The sequence below is a fragment of the Giraffa tippelskirchi genome, chromosome 12, assembly GCF_054371585.1.
Source record: "Giraffa tippelskirchi isolate mGirTip1 chromosome 12, T2T-mGirTip1v1.2.pri, whole genome shotgun sequence".
In the NCBI taxonomy this organism is placed as follows: domain Eukaryota; kingdom Metazoa; phylum Chordata; class Mammalia; order Artiodactyla; family Giraffidae; genus Giraffa; species Giraffa tippelskirchi.
This window is the reverse complement of record NC_137286.1, coordinates 85324438-85345443: the sequence shown is the minus strand read 5'-3', so window position 1 is coordinate 85345443 and position 21006 is coordinate 85324438. Positions and strand designations below refer to the sequence as shown.

Sequence of the window (21006 nt, the reverse complement as noted above, 5' to 3'; positions counted from 1 at the left end):
AAAAGCTGGCACTTCGAGGGGAATTTTGAAGTGATTGATTACAGGGTAGTAAATATGAAACACACCATAAACATGGATGCTAGAAGAACTGATGGAGGATCAGCTCTTGGCACCGGAACAATCCAAAACATGTAGATACTTGACTGAAAATAAGAGAAGAAATCTATCAGTAGATGGAGCCCTCCTGAGACCTGTCAGTTGGCCCTCAAAGATGAACAGAGCTAGGAGGAGATCCAGTCCTGTCCCTCAGAGATAGCCACCAAGGATGCAGGCTCCATCCCTGTGTCAGGATGCTGTTCTCCTTAAGCAAAGGCAATGTCCTCTTTCCCCTGGCCAGCGAAGGGACTGGGAGTCACATGGAGGTACCAGAGGAAGATGCGACCTTCGCGTTGGTATCTCTTTGATGTCACAGGGCACACACAAACCTTCCCCACAACACCAGGAGACCCCAGGGGCTCCAAAGAGCTCTCTGCTTCAAGAAGGTGGGAGAGAAAGTGCATGTGTAGAGCTGGGCGTCTGCATTTCCTTGAGCCCTGACTCGGTGAGACAATGTCTGATACAAAGCTAAAGCAAATTAGGGGAGGAATTTTCTTGATCAATTTAGTAATATGTGAGTTCATTTAGTATATTGCAGTATACCTGTTCCCTTGTCAAAATTCTGTTTATGAAATATTTTTCTTTTTTTTTTTAAAGTGTAGTTGATTTACAGTGATGTGTTAGTTTCTGGTATATAGTAGAGTGATTCAGTCTTATATATATATATACATACATATATGTATATATATGTATGTATCTTTTCAGATTCTTTTCTATTTATAGGTTATTACAAGATATTGAATATAGTTCCTTGTGCTGTGCAGTAGATCCTTGTTGTTTATATAATTTTATATATAGTAGTATGTATCTGTTAATCCCATTTACCTAATTTGTCCCCCTCCTCCACGCTTCCCCTCCTTAGTAACCATAAGTTTGTTCTCTATGTTGGTAAGTCTTTTTCTGTTTTGTAAGTATCGTTCTTTTGTATCATTTTTTTTTAAATTCCACATCTAAATGATATCATATGATATTTGTCTTTCTCTGTCTGACTTAGCTTCACTTAGTATGATACTCTTTAGGTCCATCCATGTTGCTGCAAATGGCATTATTTCATTCTTTTTTATGTCTGAGTAATACCCCGTAATATATATGTGCCACATCTTCTTATCCAGTCATCTGTTGATGGACATTTAGGTTGCTTCCATATCTTGACTGTTGTAATTAGTGCTGCTGTGAACATTGGGGTGCAGAGTTGCCTTATTTTCTGGATATATGCCCAGGAGTGGGATTGTGGGATCATATGGTTAACTGTAGTTTTTTTAAGGAAGCTCCATACTGTTCTCCATAGCAACTGCACTGAGTGAACTAGTTTCCTACAGCACACAGACCACAGAGGGAAATGAGGGAAGAGGCCTTTTGGGCTTTGATGCCCTGGTTTTAAGCCTGATCTCAGGAATCTGTGCCTTCGTTTTCTTATCTGGGAAATGGAGTCAGTGCCCTCCAATGGCAGGGCCACTCCTCAAATCAGAGAGCCTGTGCCGGGGTCTCACAGCTGGTGGGCTCTCAGTGAAGATCAGTGTTGCCACCTTCATGCTGAGCATTGTCCTTCAGCCCTCGTCTGGTGAGAGGAGAAAAGCAGATACACTTAGGTACAAAATACTGCCGGCCCTTGGTCATTTCTAGAGACAGTGCTGAAAAGGTTGCCATCGCACCCTGCCATTTATGAATATGACAATCTGGGGGTGCAAAATTAATAGCAATTAACACTTATAACAATAGTGGTAGATGCTGTTCCAGCACGTTCTGACTACAGTGGCCAGTTCTGACAGTCACAGTACTTCAGACGTGTCCTGATGGAGTGCTTTTTTCTCCTTACAGAAGCATCTGGCATGTCGAAGCTCCACTGTCTTCCATGGGACTTCCTTTGTGAACAGCTTCCATTTAAAAGAGTTTTGTGAATACCTGGTTTCAGTCAAGTCCCCAGCGAACACATTTGTCTTCTCATCTCCTGGAGCTCGTAAGGTTTGTGTTAAGTTATCCATTTGTCTCATGAAGTTATTCTTAATTTTCAAGGATATTTTTTAAATGGGTAATAGTCTTACCCTATTGCAATAAGAATTCTGGAAGTAGTTTATGTACAGATTGTAATCCTTTGATTTCACTGGGAGACAGATATAAATAAGAAGAAATTTGATATGCTATTTCTTATATTTATTATTATATACTCTGTGGGATGTTACAAGGATATTAGAAATAACATATCCCCCACGTTGGCTTAAACAAGTTTTATTTCTGTGTTCATAAATTCTAACTGAATAGATTGAATGAATTTATATTGAGTGTCTACATATATCAGATTTGGTTAAGTACTTTCAATTAGCTAAGACTTTGCAGATAAATTATGCTTTGAAACATTGAAAATCAAAACTGCGTTTGTCAGTATCAACTAGTGTTATCATCCTGACATTTCTCAACTTATACAATCTCAGTAGCCAGAATGTTTTCATTTAGCCTTAACAAGGGGTACTCACTGTATGATTTATTATGGTAGAACACGGTTGTTATTTAATGCGTGTGTGTTAACAGCTCAAAAGATTACTAACTATACTATTGCTTACTTAAGGACAAAGCTTGCTAGCACAACAAGCATTTTATTTCGGAAACTTGTGTTCTGCTGTTGAGATGGTACCAAGTAAATCGCTTTTATTTTGAAAGTACTTTCTGATAAAAGACCCACCTAAAGGCTGAAATTAGTCCATGCCTCTTTCATAGATGAAAAAATGATCAAGCACATAAAAGCACAAATAAAGCTTTGTACACTGGGTGCACAAAAACTAAATGAAGAGCATGGAAGAAGGAATGTAGTTCTTTCCCTGGAATGACATGTCTTTTTCCACAGGCGTTGATTTCATTTGGTTGGACTTTCATTCTGTCCACGGTGACAAATGTTTTCTCCCCTAAATAGCTCTCTACTGTGCTTCCTTTTTTTAATTTCTTTATTTCTACTGAGAAATCAAAGTGGATTTCACTGCCCTGCCGAGCCATTTCTCCCACTGCAGCCTTCATTGCTGGGCCCCACGATTGACTTTCTTTGGAGGATGAGGCATGTGTATGGGGGAGTGGAAAGATGGGAAATTGTGTCTCCACCTTTAACTCTCCATCCGGTAGGATGCTATGGTGTGCAGAGACGTAACAAAGAGTATCTGTATTAAAAAGAGGCACTGAGAAGAACTTGACAAGTTACCCAAATGTTCGTCCCTACTCTGCAAGCAGGATCCCACTTGAGCCGTCTGAAGCCAATGAGAATCTGTTTGTCTTCAGCCCTTCACACTACGTACCCACTTTCCTTTTGAATCCTAATATTTTCTCCTTTCTTAGAGCCTCCTTGTCTAAAAGCCTAAGTTATTCTTGACCTCCTCGTGCGGCAGTTTATTTCTTCTGCCACGGAGACAGGGAATGTGTTGGTCAGAGTCCCCCTGCATCATTATAGACTCAAATCTCAAGTCACCCTTTTCCTCTTCAGGAGAGAGAAACACATTTTTCTGAACCTTTCCTATGAGATCGTACAATCCACAAATTTGTTTATCCTCCCAGTTTTGTTCTGGGTCTCTTAAATTCTCTACCTTCTGCTGAAGTTTTACAATACAGACAGGTTGCTGGAGCATTAAAAATCATCTATTGCTGTTCCTCAGTGGGACTACTATTGACATTTTGAAGGGAATGCTTCTTTTTCTAAAAAAAAAAAAATTTTCTTGACATGGCACGTGGAATCTTAGTTGTCTGACCAGGGTTGGAACCTACCCCGCTTGCATTGGAAGTGCAGAATCTTAACCACTGGACCACTGGGGAAGTCCCAGGGAGATTTTTTTCTTTATGATGTAAGATCGGCCCATGGATTTTAGAAAGGTTAGTAGCCTTGCCTTCCGGAAACTAAAGACCAGCAGCACCCCTGCCCCCAGTCCCTGGTCGGTGTGATAACCAGATTCAGACCTCCTCCTCACATCCATGTTGAGGAGGACCAGGACTGCCCAGACCAGAGTCTCCAGCAAGAACTGAACATGCTAAAACAGGCAGAGTTGAGCAAATGGTGAGGTTGGCCCAGACCCCACTGTTTAACTCTGGGTGCCATCCTCTTCTCACCCTATCATTCTTCTGAAAACTCTGGGCTTGCGTTGACTTTTCAGCTTTCTAGAAACACACCAACACGTGTATATGGATGCTCTTTTGAAGAACCAGAATTTCTGATTTGGTATTTAGAGGAGGTCACTGTTGTTTGATATGGGAACATGGATCTGGGGACAATAACCTCAGAACTCAGTGCAGGAAAATAGGAGAGAGTGGAGAGCTCTGGGGACCTACAGAAAGGAGAGGGTCCAGACCACAGAGGAAACGGTGGGGCTGGTGTCACAACGGTGACATCAGCTCAGTCCCGGAGAGAGGGAAGGGGCAGAGCATCTGAAATCCACAGGGAGACTAGAAAAGGTAAGGCGCAAAGGAGTAGTTTTTCACTTGCATCTGTGCCATGCATCCCAGTTTCAGCTCTCTGCCCAGTGTCATAGGCTGACTTCAAGGATCAGAGTATAGGGGTTTTAACTGGTCGTTTACTGCAGCCGAAACTCTCTCTCCTATCAGACCCGACACGCCTGTCTCACCCACCTTCCATCCACATTTCTGTCTTGTCCCTCACTTACCTTCTGGCATCCCCCCAACCCCCTTTCATTCTTCATGCATGCAGAGAAGGGGCTCATGACTTGATGCCTTTTATTTCTCTGGCTTCTTCCAAAACCTCAAGTGAGGCTCTCCATGAAAAGGAATCGGCATAGAAAGAGTGGGCTTCAGGAAATGTTTCCCATAAAAGCTTTGTTAAGGCTCTGATCTCATGAGACGTTTACTGGTAATACAGGCACAACCTTTCCATAGAAAAACAAATTCTCATTCCCTACTATTTTCTTTAACACAAGGAATCATTGAATTCCCTAGTACAGAGTTTTGTTGTTGCTGAGTCACCAAGTCATGTCTCTCCTTTGCGACCCCATGAACTGTCACCCACCAGGCTCCTCTGTCCTTGGGATCTCCCAGACAAGAATACTGGAATGGATTGCCTTTCCTTCTCCCGGGGATCTTCCCGACACAGGGATTAAACCTGTATCCCCTGCATTGGCAGGTGGATTCTTTACCACTGTGTCACCAGGGGAGCTTGTAGTGTAGATTACTTAATAAGAAGATGAGGGTAATTTATGACTTAAAAATACAGTTAGGGGTATCTTGGTTGTTATGTGGGTTACACGTACTGTCTGCGTTAGCTTGCACAAAATACAGCAAGTGCAGAGTTGCACATGGGAACTAGAGTAGAGGACTCTTCTTTCTTTGCTTTCTGCTAAAATGAAGACTCCTACATGAGATTTATCATCTATAAAAAAAAAAGTCTACTATTATAGAGACAGAAATAACACCAAAGGCTTCCCTTAGCTTGTGTTGTTGAATTATTTAAAGCTTTAGAGCCGAGTTTCTGGTCCTGATTTTTTTTAAACATGGCAGTTTTCCTGTCCTCCCTTCTTGGGTGCTCGGGACACCAAGTTCTATTTGGCTTCTCAGAGTTTCTCATTTCCTGAAGTACACCACTAGCTCTATAAACATGGAAGAATAAATATTAGCTTTATGAGACCATGTTCCTCTACTAGTTGAAAAATAGCATATAATAAAAAAATACAAGGATGTAATATTGAAAATTATAGGTCAATATGCTCTCTTATTGTGGGTATATATCTGATGCTCATGCATGGAGACTATGTTTTCAGAAAAATGGTGTGCTGTGTGATACCACTTGAATCTGTGATAAATTTTCACCTCTCATGTTTAACAATATACGTCAAGTGAGTCTCGCCTCACTAGTGAAATGTTTCCAACTTATTTACCACTATGATTTAAAAACCAACGAAACACTCTGACTCTTGCTATTAATTCTGAAAATTACATATAATCCAAAGTTAAAATGTTTGTGGCTTCCTTTCTTGCCGGAGGCCTCCAGCACCCAAGGAGCTCCTTGGAGTTACATTAGAAAATGTCTAAAGGCAGTTTTGAATCTCAAGGAATTTTTGTGAGGGATTTTAAAATAAAAAGTCAGTCAATACTAGACTACTAGTAGTAATACTAGACTACTAGTAGTATTGACTACTACAGCTAGTCAATACTCTGTGCGTGCTGTCACTCAGTCATGTCTGACTCTTTGAAACCCCGTGGACTATAACTCACCAGGTTCATCTGTCCATGGAAGCGGGTTGCCATTTCTTCCTCCATGGGAATCTTCCCAACCCGGGAATCGAACCCACGTCTTTTGTGTCTCCTGCGTTGGCAGGCAGATTCCTTACCACTGACAATTGTTATTGTGAAACCCAGACTCTAATTATGCATGTTTAGCAGCAACGAAAACGTACAATCCATTGATCATGCCCCTAAAGCTTCATATTCATACCCCGTAAGGAAGAAAAGGAGTAACCTTCATTGATAGTGTGTGAGTTGAAACACTCTTGAAGCTACAGGATTCAATTTAATTACTAATATGTTCAGATAATTCACTTCCTTCTAGAAATGACTATCCATTTGCCAAAAGTGCCAGTGATTTATATCAAGGACAGTTTCTTCTCTTATATTAATATTCCATTGTTCCTCTCGATAAAGATGGAAAATAATCAGGCTTGTATAGTCCAGGCTCAACAATAAGAAAATTGGACCTATTTGAATAGTTCCTTCTAATTGCCTGAATTTCTACAGGATGCTTCTTTTAAACCACAAAATTTAAAAATACATTAAATTTTATTATGAAGTAATTTAAACCTACAGAAAATAGTAAAGTCTATTTACTGCCTTGTTTTATTTGATTATTTTTATTTTTAGTGGATTTGTTTTTGTTTTCTTTCCAATTTTATAAACAATACATGTTGATTACATAAAACTAGCAATACATAAAAACATGAGGTAAAAATTAAAAACCACCAAAGATACCTACCCCCCCAGAGACACCCATCATTATTAGCATTTTTATGTGTTTCTTCCCATGTTTAGAGTTTTTTAAAATGGAGGTATAACTGACCTATATCATTATACAAATTCCAGGTGCACAAGATAGTGATTCAGTGTTTCTGTACATTACAATATGATCACCATGATACGTCTAATTACCATCTGTCAACAGACAAAGATATTACAATATAACTAATTATATTTCCCATGATGGACATTTCCTCCCTGGGGCTCACTTTTTCTTTCTGTTTCGTAATTGGGAAGTTGTACCTCTTAATCGTCCTCAACTGCTTCACTCTTCCCTCAACCCCCTCCCTTCTGGTAATCACCTGCTTTGTTCTCCGTATCTGTATCTTTTATATCTTTTTATTTGTTTTGATTTTTAGATTCCATATATAAATGAAATCACACAGCATTTGTCTTTCTTTGTCTGACTTATTTCACTGACGATAATACCCCCCCAGGTCCACCCATGTTGTCATAAATGGCAAGATTTCTTCCTTTTTTATGACTCATATTCCGATTGAATATATGTACCTACCACTTCCTTAGTCCATTTATCTATTGATAGACATTTAACTTGTTTCCAAATCTTGCCTATTATAAATAGCACTGCACTGAATATAGGGATACATATATCTTTGCAAATCACTGTTTGTTTTTGTCGGAGTAACACCCAGAGGTGGAATTGCTGGATCATATGGTAGTTCTGTTTTATGAGAAACCTCCATATTACTTTCCATCGTGACTGTACCAATTTACATTCTCACCAGCAGTTTTCTAAGGCTTCTTTTTCTTCACATCCTCACCAACACTTGTCTTTTTGGTAATAACCATTCTAACAGGTGTGAGGTGATAGCTCATTGTGATTTGCATTTCCCTGATCACTTTCATTTTTCTCTTTCATGCACTGGAGAAGGAAATGGCAACCCACTCCAGTGTTCTTGCCTGGAGAATCCCAGGGACGGCGGAGCCGGGTGGGCTGCCGTCTATGGGGTCTCACAGAGTCGGACACGACTGAAGCGACTTAGCAGCAGCAGTAGATGACTAGTAATGTTGAGCATTTTTCATGTATCTGTTGCTATCTATATGTCTTCTTTGAAAAAAAAAATGTTCAGGTTCTCTGCCCAGTTTTCAGTCAGTAGTTCATTTTTTGATGTTGAGTTATATGAGTTTTATATATTGGGGATATTAATCCCATATTACAGATTCATTTGAAAATATCTTCTCCCATTCACTAGGCAGCCTCTTCATTTTGTTAATAGTTTCCTTCATTGTGCAAAAGTTTTTTAGCTTGATGCAGTCCCAGTTTTAAAATTTTACTTTTGTCTCCCTTTCCTAAGGAAACATATCCAGAAAGTTATTGCCAAGGTCAGTCTGAAGGAGTATACGGGCCTATGTTTTCTTCAAGGAGTTTTGTGATGTCAGGTTATTCAAGTTTTCAATCCTTTCTGAGTTTGTCTTCTATGTGGTGTGAAAAGGTAGTCCAGTTTGGTTCTTTTGCATGGTGTCCAGTGTTCCCAAAACCATTATTGAAGAGGCTGCCTTATCCCTGTTGTGTCTTGTTGCCCCGTTTTTCATTGACCGCTTGCCCTTATAAGCATAGGTGTACTCCTGGGCTCTCTATACTGTTCCTTTTATCTCTGTGTCTGTTTGTGTGCCCGCACCATACTGTTTTGATGACTGTCAGTTCAGTTCAGTCGCTTAGTCGTGTCCGACTCTCTGCGACCCCATGAATTGCAGCAGGCCAGGCCTCTCTGTCCATCACCAACTCCCGGAGTCTACCCAAACCCATGTTCATCGAGTCGGTGATGCCATCCAACCATCTCATCCTCTGTCGTCCCCTTCTCCTCCCGCCCCCAATCCTACCCAGCATTAGGGTCTTTTCCAATGAGTCAACCCTTCGCATGAGGTGCCCAAAGTATTGGAGCTTCAGCTTCAACATCAGACCTTCCAATGGACACCCAGGATTGATGTCTTTTAGGATGGATTGATTGGATCTCCTTGCAGTCCAAGGGACTCTCAACAGTCTTCTCCAACACCACAGTTCAAAAGCATCAATTTTTTGGCGCTCAGCTTTCTTCACCGTCCAACTCTCACATCCATACATGACCACTGGAAAAACCATAGCCTTGACTAGATTGACTTTTGTTGGCAAAGTAATGTCTCTGCTTTTAAACATGCTATCTAGGTTGGCCATAACCTTCCTTCCAAGGAGTAAGCGTCTTTTAATTTCATGGCTGCAGTCACCATCAGCAGTGATTCTGGAGCCCAAAAAAGTAAAGTCTGACACTGTTTCCACTGTTTCCCCATCTATTTCCCATGGAGTGATGGGACCAGATGCCATGATCTTAGTTTTCTGAACGTTGAGCTTTAAGCCAACTTTTTCACTCTCCTCCTTCACCTTCATCAAGAGGCTCTTTAGTTCTTCTTCACTTTCTGCCATCAGGGTGGTGTCATCTGCATATCTGAGGTTATTGATATTTCTCCCGGCAATCTTGATTCCAGCTTGTGTTTCTTCCAGCCCAGCGTTTCTCATGATGTACTCTGCATATAAGTTAAATAAGCAGGGTGACAATATGCAGCCTTGAAGTACTCCTTTTCCTATTTGGAGCCAGTCTGTTGTTCCATGTCCAGTTCTAACTGTTGCTTCCTGACCTGCATACAGGTTTCTCAAGAGACAGGTCAGATGGTCTGGTATTCGCATCTCTTTCAGAATTTTCCACAGTTTATTGTGATCCACACAGTCAAAGGCTTTGGCATAGTCAATAAAGCAGAAATAGATGTTTTTCTGGAACTCTCTTGCTTTTTCGATGATCCAGCGGATATTGGCAATTTGATCTCTGGTTCCTCTGCCTGTTCTAAAACCAGCTTGAACATCTGGAATTTCACGGTTCACGTATTGCTGAAGCCTGGCTTGGAGAATTTTGAGCATTACTTTACTAGCATGTGAGATGAGTGCAATTGTGTGGTAGTTTGAGCATTCTTTGACACTGCCTTTCTTTGGGATTGGAACGAAGACTGACCTCTTCCAGTCCTGTGGCCACTGCTGAGTTTTCCAAATTTGCTGGCATATCGAGTGCAGCACTTTCACAGCATCACCTTTGAGGATTTGAAATAGCTCAACTGGAATTCCATCACCTCCACTAGCTTTGTTCGTAGTGATGCTTTCTAAGGCCCACTTGACTTCACATTCCAGGATGTCTGGCTCTAGGTGAGTGATCACACCATCATGATTATCTGGGTCGTGAAGATCTTTTTTGTTCAGTTCTTCTGTGTATTCTTGCCACCTCTTCTTAATATTTTCTGCTTCTGTTAGGTCCATACTATTTCTGTCCTTTATCGAGCCTATCTTTGCATGAAATGTTCCTTTGGTATCTCTAATTTTCTTGAAGAGGTCTCTAGTCTTTCCCAGTCTGTTGTTTTCCTCTATTTGTTTGCACTGATCGCTGAGGAAGGCTTTCTCATCTCTCCTTGCTATTCTTTGGAACTCTGCGTTCAGATGAGAATATCTTTCCTTTTCTCCTTTGCTTTTCGCTTCTCTTCTCTTCCCAGCTATCTGTAAGGCCTCCTCAGACAGCCATTTTGCTTTTTTGCATTTCTTTTCCATGGGGATTTTCTTGATCCCTGTCTCCTGTACAATGTCACGAACCTCTGTCCATAGTTCATCAGGCACTCTGTCTATCAGGTCTAGTCCCTTGAATCTATTTGTCACTTCAACTGTATACTCATAAGGGATTTCATCTAGGTCATACCTGAATGGTCTAGTGGTTTTCCCTACTTTCTTCAATTTAAGTCTGAATTTGGCAATAAGCAGTTCATGATCTGAGCCACAGTCAGCTCCTGGTCTTGTTTTTGCTGACTGTATAGAGCTTCTCCATCTTTGGCTGCAAAGAATATAATCAATCTGATTTCGGTGTTGACCATCTGGTGATATCCACGTGTAGAGTCTTCTCTTGTGTTGTTGGAATAGGGTGTTTGCTATTACCAGTGCGTTCTCGTGGCAAAACTCTATTAGCCTTTGCCCTGCTTCATTCTGTACTCCAAGGCCAAACTTGCCTGTTACGCCAGGTATTTCTTGACTTCCTACGTTTGCATTCCAGTCCCTTATAATGAAAAGGACATCTTTTTTGGGTGTTATTTCTAGAAGGTCTTGTAGGTCTTCATAGAACCATTCAACTTCAGCTTCTTCGGCGTTACTGGATGACTGTAGCTTTGTATAATAGCTTGAAACCAGGGAGCCTGATACTGCCAGCTTTATTGTATGTTTGCTTTTACCAAAGAGATTTTTCCTTTTATAGTTTTTATATTTCTAGTTGTACCATTTTGCTTAGAGAAATTCTTTTAACATTTTTTATAAAGCCTGTTTCTGGGGCTCCCCACATGGCACAGTCATAAAGAATCCTCCTGCCAGTGTAGGAGATGCTAGAGACACTGGTTCTATCTCTGGGTTGGAAAGATCCCCTGGAATAGGAAACGGCAACTCACTCCAGCATTCTTGATCCGCGGGCAGTGGAGCCTCGTCCATGGGGCCACAAAGAGTCGGACACAACTGAGCACACACACACACATAAAGCCAGTTTAGTGGTCCTGGACTCCTTCAGCTTTTGCTTGTCTCTGAAACTCTTTGTCCCGCCTCCAAATCTGAACTATAGCCTTGCTGATTAAAGTATTTTTAATTGTGGTTTTTTTTTTCCTTTCCTCCCTCTGAAAATACACTGTCATTCTTCTGACCTGCAGAATTTCTGCTGAAATGTCAGCTGATAGCCTTTTGTGAATTCCCTTATATGAAAATAGTTGCTTTTCTCTTGTTGCTTTTAATATTTTTTCTTTATCTTTTGCCATTTTAATTTTAACATATCTTCGTGTCGACCTCTTTGGGTTCACCTTGTTTGATGTTCTCTGAGCTTCCCAGATTTGGATGTCCATTTCCTTTCTCAGGTTAGGGAAATTTTCAGATATTATATCTTCAAATCGATTCTCTACCCCCTTTTTTTTTCTTTTTGGAGGACCCTTAGAATGTTAGTACACTTGATGTTGTCCCATAGATCTCTTGATGTATCCTCATTTTTAAAATCTTTCTTTTTCTGTTCAACTTGAGTGATTGCCATTACCGTGTCTTTCAGCTTGCTGATCGTTTCCTCTGTATCATGAAATCTACTGTACTTTCCTTCTTTTTTATTTCAGTCATTGTATTCTTTAGCTCTGCTTATTTCTCCTTTTTATTTGCTAAGTCTCTGTTAAACATTTTACCATGTCCACCCATTCTCCACCCAAGTTCATCGAGCATCTTTATGATCATTGCCTTGAACTCTTTACTGGGTAGATTACTTGTCTCTAATTTGCTTAGCCCATCTAAGAGTCTACCTTGTTCCTTCATTTTGAACCTGTTCCTCTCTTGCCTTATTTTGCCTGATTCTCTGTTTTTGTTTATGTAAGTTAGGCAGGTTGGTTGCATGTCCTGATCTTGGAAATTTGACCTTATGTAGGAGACATCTACGGGGCCCAGGTGCACACTCCCTTCTGTTCACCTGAGATAAATGCTAGGAATTCCTCTCCATTGTGGGCTGCATGGGCCCTTCTATTGGGGGCGGGGGGCTGATTACTGTGGATATACTGATGTGACAGGTCCCCAGCCTGTTAGGTTTAAGACTCTGCCTAGTGCAGAGGCTGCTGGCCACTGGTGGGCGGGGCTGTGTCCTGGTATAGCTGCCGGTGTGGCCCAGGAAGTCCAGGGCCTGGTGCTAGCCTGTTGGTGGGTGAGGCTATGTCCCTGCAAGCCTGGCTGCTTAGTGTAGGGCATCCCGGGACTGATGCTGAAAAGTTGACTAGTGAGGCCAGGTCCAGGCACCAGTAAACTAGAGAGAGGACTCCAGCATGGTGTCTGTCAGCACTGGTGTTCTCATGGCAGAATAAGCCCCTAAGAATGGCCACTTCCAGTGTCTCTGTCACCAGGGTAAGTGCCGGTAGCCTCTTGCCTCTCTGGAAGGCTCTCCAAGACCAGCAAATGTGTCTGAATCAGGCTCCTTTCCAATTGCTTTTCATTTTGAACATGCCATTTAAGAGAAGAGTCTCTGTTTCCTGTAGCCTCTGGTTCTCCTGAATGCAAGCTCTGCTGTCCTTCAAAGCCAGAAATTCTGGCTCACGTTCCTGATGCAGGACCCTCCAGCCCAGGCTTTTGAGCCCAAGGTTAGGCTCAGACTCCTTGCTCCTTGAGGGAAGTCTCTGCAGTTGTGATTATTCTCCTATCTGTGGGCTACCTACCTGAGGATGTGGGTCTTGACTATATGGCATCTCTGCCTCTCCTACTGATCTTGTTGTGTTTCCTTATTTATATCTTCTGTTGGAGAAGATCTTTTTTAAAAAATTTTAATTGGAGTATAGTTACTTTACAGTGTTAGTTTCTGATGTACGATGAAGTGAATCAGCTATATGTATACATATATCTTCTCCCTCTTGGACCCCCTCCTATCCCCCCATGCAATCCCACCTGTCTAGGTCACCACAGATTACCGCTCACCATCTATTTAACACACGGTGGTGTATATATGTGATTCCTAATCTTCAGTTCATCCCACCCTCCTCTCCTGACCCCCGTGTCCACACATCCATTCTCTACATCTGTATCTCTCTTCCTGCCCTGCAAATAGGTTCACCTGCTCCATTTTTCCATTTTTTATATGTTTTTCTATTGTATATTAATACAGTATTTGTTTTTCTCTTTGACTTTACTCAGTACAACAGACTCTAGGTCCAGCCACATCACTACAAATGACCCAATTGTGTTCCTTTATATGGTTGAGTATTGTTCCAGTGCATATATGTAGCACATCCTCTTTATCCATTTACCTGTTGATGGACATCTAGGTTGCTTCCATGTACTGGGTATTGTAAATAGTGCTGCAGTGAACATTGGTGTTCAGTTCCGTTCAGTCCAGTCACTCAGTTGTGTCCAACTCTTTGCGACTCCATGAACCGCAGCACGCCAGGCCTCCCTGTCCATCAGCAACTCCCAGAGTTTACCCAAACTCATGTCCATTGAGTCAGTGATGCCATCCAACCATCTCATCCTCTGTCATCCCCTTCTCCTCCTACCCTCAGTCTTTCCCAGAATCAGGGTCTTTTCCAATGAGTAAGCTCTTCGCATCAGTTGGCCAAAGTATTGGAGTTTCAGCTTCAACATCAGTCCTTCCAATGAACACCCAGGATTGATCTCCTTTAGGATGAACTGGTTGGATCTCCTTGCAGTCCAAGGGACTCTCAACAGTCTTCTCCAACACCACAGTTCAAAAGCATCAATTCTGCGGTGCTCAGCTTTCTTCACCGTCCAACTCTCACATCCATACATGACCACTGGAAAAACCATAGCCTTGACTAGATGGACCTTTGTTGACAAAGTAATGTCTCTGCTTTTCAATATGCTATCTAGGTTGGTCATAACTTTCCTTCCAAGGAGTAAGTGTCTTTTAATTTCATGGCTGCAATCACCATCTGCAGTGATTTTGGAGTCCAAAAAAATAAAGTCAGCCACTGTTTCCACTGTTTCCCCATCTGTCTGCCATGAAGTGATGGGACTGGATGCCATAATCTTAGTTTTCTGAATGTTGAGCTTCAAGCCAACTTTCTCACTCTCCTCTTTCACTTTCATCAAGAGGATCTTTACTTCTTCTTCACTTTCTGCCATCAGCATGGTGTTATCTGCATATCTGAGGTTATTGATACTTCTCCCTGCAGTCTTGATTCCAGGCTGTGCTTCTTCCAGCCCTGCGTTCCTTGTGATGTACTCTGCATATAAGTTAAACATTGCTCTGCATGCATCTTTTTGCAGTTTGATTTTTTCAGGGTGTATGCCCGTAGTGGGATTGCTGGGTCATATGGTAGTTCTGTTTTTAGTGTTTTAAGGAACCTTCATAATGTTCTCCATAGTGCCCACATCAATTTATATCCCTACTAATAGTGCAAGAGGGTTCCCTTTTCTCCACATCTTTTCCAGCATTTATTGTTTGTCGATTGTCTGATGATGGCCATTCTGACCTATGTGAGGTGATAACTCATTGTAGTTTTGATCTGCATTTCTCCAGTAATTAGCGATGCTAAGCATCTTTTCATGTGCCTCTTGGCCATCTCTGTGTCTGCTCTGGAGAAGTGTCCATTTAGGTCTTCCATCCTTTTTTTTGTTTCTTTTTAATTGTTTTTTATATTGAGCACCATGTTGTTTGTACTTTTTGGAGGTTAATCTCTTATCAGTTGCTTCCTTTGAAATATCAACTCAAAATGGATTAAAGAAGTAAATGTGAGACCGGATACTCTAAAACTCTTACAGGAAAACATAGGAAGAACACTGATGTAAATCACAACTACATCTTTTTTGACCCACCTGCTGCAGTAGTGAAAATAAAAACAAAGGGGGCCTTTTAAACTAAAAGGCCTAATTAAACTGAAAAGCTTTTGCATAGCAAAGGAAACCATAAACATGATGAAAATATAAACCTCCAAATGGGAGAAAATATTTGCAACCGAAAAAAAATCTTTTCAGCTAGTCTTCAGATCATTCTCGTCAAGAGTTGCTCTGTGTTGTAATTTTAGTTTGCTGTGGGAGGGTGCGAGCTCAGGTCTACCTACTCACCGTTTGGGCCAACATCTCCACTGCCCTAGTTTAAAATGTTAATTCTGCCAAAGTTTTGGGTATCTATTTTTTAAAGTGTAAAAAAGTACCATTCTTTCTAATATTTAAACATCTCCATAGATAATATAACTTACAAGATTTTGTATTTTATTCCATTTGTATTATATATTCTGTTTCCTTATCTAGTTATGTCTGTGTCAATGTATATGGAATATTTCTTTCAAGTTTTCATAGATGAGATCATACTGAATTTATACCTTTCAATTTGTTTTTTCCTTAACAATATTTTTTGGGGGAAGTGGAGGCCAGGCCCTGTGGCTTGTGGAATACTAGGTCCCTGATCAAGGGTTGAACCCAGACCCTTGGCTATGAGAGTGTGGAGTCCTAATCACTGGACTGCCAGGGAATTCCAGCCATTTGTTTTGTTTTGTTTTTCAGCTTTATCTGTTAATATATGGACATTTGACTCATTCATAGTAACTAATTGTTGTATGTTTTTCCCTTCTCATAACGGAACATTTACAGGTCGTCTTTTTTTTCTGGACAACCGCCTTCCCGTATCCATCATTCATTCATCATTCACTAGACATGTAGACATGTAGCTGTGGGCTTAATGTTTGGTAATGCAGGACCCTCCTTGCCGTTGAATAGGCACTTGAGAACTAGTTATTCTTTATACTAGAAAGCCTTTTTATTTCCTTTGTGTCAACAAAGTTTTCTGTTTTGTCTTGTTGTTGCTGTTTGATGTGCCTTTGTCCTTTTCTAATGATTTTTTTCTGTGAGCAGTTTCTAAAGTGGCTTTATTAATTCCATAGAAATCAAGTATAGTTATGTCTGAACCATGAGAAAAGACAAAAGAAATAGAGCAAAGACTTAACAAGAGAGAATTTTAAAAAAAGGAAGAAGGGATTACGTCTAATTTTTAGCCTTTTAGCCTCTGAGATTCAATTGGTGTTTCTCAGAGATACATTTTAAAGGGCATTTGCACAGTTTCTTATTTTCCGTCATCTCAAAGATCAGCTAGTTTGGGAGGCCTTTCTCTCCCATTAAACTAATCAAATACTTCCTTTTGTCTCTTAGTTTCATAATCACATTAGGAAAATATGCATTATTTCTTTCAAAATTAGGTATAATGTTTCAAGATCTATCTCAAATTAAGTGTCTTTTAATTTCTGGTGCCTCAAAAAATGGGAGCTATCAAAAATCCTCAAATGGATCTATGCTGCTGCTGCTAAGTCGCTTCAATCGTGTCCAACTCTGTGTGACCCCAGAGACAGCAGCCCACCAGGCTCCGCCGTCCCTGGGATTCTCCAGGCAAGAACACTGGAGTGGGTTGCCATTTGCTTCTCCAGTGCATGAAAGGGAAAAGTGAATGTGAAGTTGCTCAGTCGTGTCTGACTCTTAGTGACCCCACGGACTGTAGCCTACCAGGCTCCTCCGTCCATGGGATTTTCCAGGCAAGAGTACTGGAGTGGGGTGCCATTGCTTTCTCCGAAATAGATCTATATTTGTACCGTTTAATGGATTTTAGAGTTTTTTATTTTGCCTAGTATGTTCTGAATAAATATTTGGTGAATGGTTGAATAAATGAACAAAGTAATAAATATTTATAAAGGTAACAGTAATAAATATTTGTAGGCGTTATATGGTCATTTGACTTGGAGATATTTTAATGTTCCTGGTAATCGTCTTCCATCTACTAAAACACTGACCTTGAGCATTTAGATCTCCTGTGACTGAAAACTGAGGTCTAAAAACAAAAGAAAGACTGGAGTTACCTGAGAATACAAATTCCCAAAAGTTATTAAAATCAAAGTCTCTATTTAGGGTTACCAGATTATTTAGGGCTCTAAAACAAATGTCTACTCTCTCAAAATTTTGAGAGCTGTGTATCTCAATTTTTAGATGGGTCTCAAACTCTGTTACTCCAAAAATTAAAGATTGTTTTAGTCCATTATATTTTTGTATATGACTGTGGGGTGAGCCAGTTGACATCACTAAAAAAATGAAACTTTGAAAAATTGAAGAGTAAAACCAATTATTTTTAGAACTGACAGAGCCTTTCTGGGGCTCAGTTCTTGCTCTTTTTAATTATTCCTTTCAAGGTACTGGAAATTATTGGACTATAAGTGATCTTAGCACTTGCCAAAGTAATTTTCTATATAAAAAGATTAGTAAGTATTGAGAATTTCCTTTGGTTTCCCTTGCACACAATGCTCTGGTCTCTTTTGAAAGTCAAGTTTATAGGGTTTTCCCCTACGCTTGATCCTTATTTTTGTTGCATTTGATGGAGTTCTACTAACCTAAGATCTGTGCCAAGTTTAGTATTCAGCAGACATTTGTCACTGAGTATAAGTCTTCAGAAAATAGGAATTCAGCCAGAAATTCTTGCTCACATTACCTAGAGCTGCTCTGCTGGCCATACTATTTAGGTCTTCCTGTATATCTGAAATCTGCAAGGAAATGCCTTTAAATCTTAACTCACATATGTTTTTATGTAGAATTTGTTCTGGTAGAACCAATATCCCCATTATGAGATTATTAGTGCTATTTTATAACAGTAAATGTATGATTTTTTTATCAGTATCCGTCATAATGACAGATCTGCAGATGACTTTGGATTCTCATTTGGCATACTTATTAATAAGTGTGCTGGAATCCTCACAAATTGCACACTGCTAATTTCTGGTGGATTGCACTTCAGGAAATGAAGTTGCTTCTTTGGCCGTCTGTCTGCCTCCAAGTTGTGGCCTGGGGACTCAGCTCAAGTTACCACCAGATCTGCAGCCTTCCTTGCCTTCCTCCCCTTTTCTCTGCAGGTCCATGCTCTCAGGAGTTGGGGTGGAGCTCCTGGGTTCTGACACTGTTCAAGAAGATGAAGCTGCAGAGGCAAATGAGGAAATGTGTCCAGTAATAGGCCTACCATCATCCTTCTGCATTTCCTTTTCTTTTTCTTTTATATCACAATCCACAGAACTTTAGAAAAATAAAAAGAATTAGGCCACCAATGCTTGGTGGAAAGATTGGTCATGACGTTGGATTATAAAATTTTCAAGAAGTATCTGTTCAAATTTGAAACGTAAAGGAGAAGAATGAAAAAATTAGTAAGTGTGGTTTTTAACTCACATTAGAGGATCATCAAATTCATACTGAGTAAACTAAAACTTGAATTTGGGGTCCTGAATATAGAAACAGCTATGCAAAATTTAAAGATAAGCAGTGCATTATCCCCCGAAGTGTTGAAGACAAAATTAGGTTAACAAGTCGAGGCAGAAAACAAAGCTAACAAGTGTTAAGAACTTAGAAAAATTGTAAATTTCAAGTGTGCTCTTAATACCTGAAACATAGTCATAAGTAATTAAGAATAAAGAACCTCAAGGATGCTTGTGAAAGAGACAAAATTAATACAGGGAAGCCTTCCTAATTTGGGTGAACTAGATAGAGCACACTTGTTAGAATTATGTGATGTTTCATTTCAAGGCAGTTAGGCACTCTCAATAAATGCAGTCGTATGAGCTTGTGGTTAATAAAAATCCCAATAACAAAAACAACAGGAAACAACCCTCTCGGTCTTGCCTTATGAATCCCTAATTTCTCCATAATAATTTTACTCTAAGATGATCTACATAGGGAGGAACTAACAAAAGTCTGCCTTTGATCATTCTAAGCAACAGGTATTGATTTAGAAAACAGTGGATTCACCTGAAGTCAGTGGAGAAATTTATTTGAATATTGTTGTTGTTGTTCCTTAGTTACTAAGTCGTGTCCAGCTTCTTTAGCAACCCCATGGACTGCAGCCCACCAGGCTCCTCTGTCCATGGGATTCTCCAGGCAAGACTACTGGAGTGGGTTGCCATTTCCTTCTCCAGGGTATCTTCCTGACCCAGGGATCAAACCTGCATCTCCTGCATTGCCCAGCAGATTCGTTACCGCTGGGCCACCAGGGAAGCCCCTTATTTGCATATAGGGCTCTTAATGTACTTCTGTGACAAATTCATTATTATTTAAATTGAAAGGATGTTTTTTTAAGATCATAGATGTATTGGTGCTGAAACCCAGAAAGATGGTTTCCAAGTGACTGAGAGTATTTTCATTGACACAGACCATTTTATTTCCTCTTAACAGTTAAGGTTTCACTCAAGAGGAAGAGGAATAAGACTTTAAAGTGCAGGGCAGCCGACTCACAGCTGTGTCTCCCCTCAGAAAAGAGGTCACAGAGTGCGGACATCCCCAGCCTGGGAGAGAGAATTGGTTGGAAAAGATAAGGGCTAGGAGAGGTGGTTGCTGACCGGCTTTCTGTTCTCCGTTATCCCAGAATTTGGCATGCAGTCAGTGTTTCTTTAATTTTATCTTTTGCTTCTATTGATAGCACAGGGCCTGTGTGTTGTATCCTTTAGGGAGGAGAGAGAGAGTTCCTTTATAAACAGACACAAGGGATTGACTTCTTCTTATGAAAAAGACATTTTTCTGCATTCTTCCCTGAAAATATGAACAATATTTGAATAAATACTATAGGCGAAAGTTTTCCAGATAAAATGTCTAAGACTATTTCCATTCATTTGAAAATGTTCACACACACAAAGCACTGCTATTTGCTGAACAATACCATCCCTGTTAGAACTTCCATCCTAAATTTTAGCACAGAAAGGATAATCCCAAAATAAAGATGAGTCAAGGGAACAGAATGTACTTTTCTTTAAATTTAAAAGAATTTTTTGCTGTTGTTTTAAAATTCTGGGTAAAAATTCATCAATATCAGTTTCTTAGAATTACCGCAAGTGAAAGGCAATGCCAAAGAATGCTCAGACTACCACGCAATTGCACTCATCTCACACACTAGTAAAGTAATGCTTAAAATTCTCCAAGCCAGGCTTCAGCAATACGTGAACCATGAACTTCCAGATGTTCAAGCTGGTTTTAGAGAAGGCAGAGGAACCAGAGATCAAATTGCCAACATCCGATGGATCATCGAAAAAGCAAGAGAATTCCAGAAAAACATCTATTTCTGCTTTATTGACTATGCCAAAGCCTTTGACTGTGTGGATCACAATAAACTGTGGAAAATCCTGAAAGAGACAGGCATACCAAACCACCTTACCTGCCTCTTGAGAAACCTGTATGCAGGTCAGGAAGCAACAGTTAGCACTGGACATGGAACAACAGACTGGTTCCAAATAGGAAAAGGAGTATGTCAAGGCTATATATCGTCACCCTGCTTATTTAATTTATATGCAGAGTCCATCATGAGAAACGCTGGGCTGGAGGAAGCACAAGCTGGAATCAAGATTGCCAGGAGAAATATCAATAACCTCAGATATGCAGAT

General features: G+C 40.4%; 1 protein-coding gene across 7 annotated transcripts in view; it reads left to right on the top strand.

Moving 5' to 3' along the window:
* Nucleotides 1-1914: 1914 nt before the first annotated feature.
* The window catches only part of ENOX1 (ecto-NOX disulfide-thiol exchanger 1), a 344181-nt gene continuing 325089 nt past the window's right edge, over nucleotides 1915-21006 (top strand). For all 7 annotated transcript variants that reach the window (XM_081551076.1, XM_081551082.1, XM_081551081.1 and 4 more), the window contains exon 1: nucleotides 1915-2058. The gene's annotated coding sequence lies outside the window, so the exon portion shown is untranslated. The remainder of the gene's footprint in view (nucleotides 2059-21006) is intronic.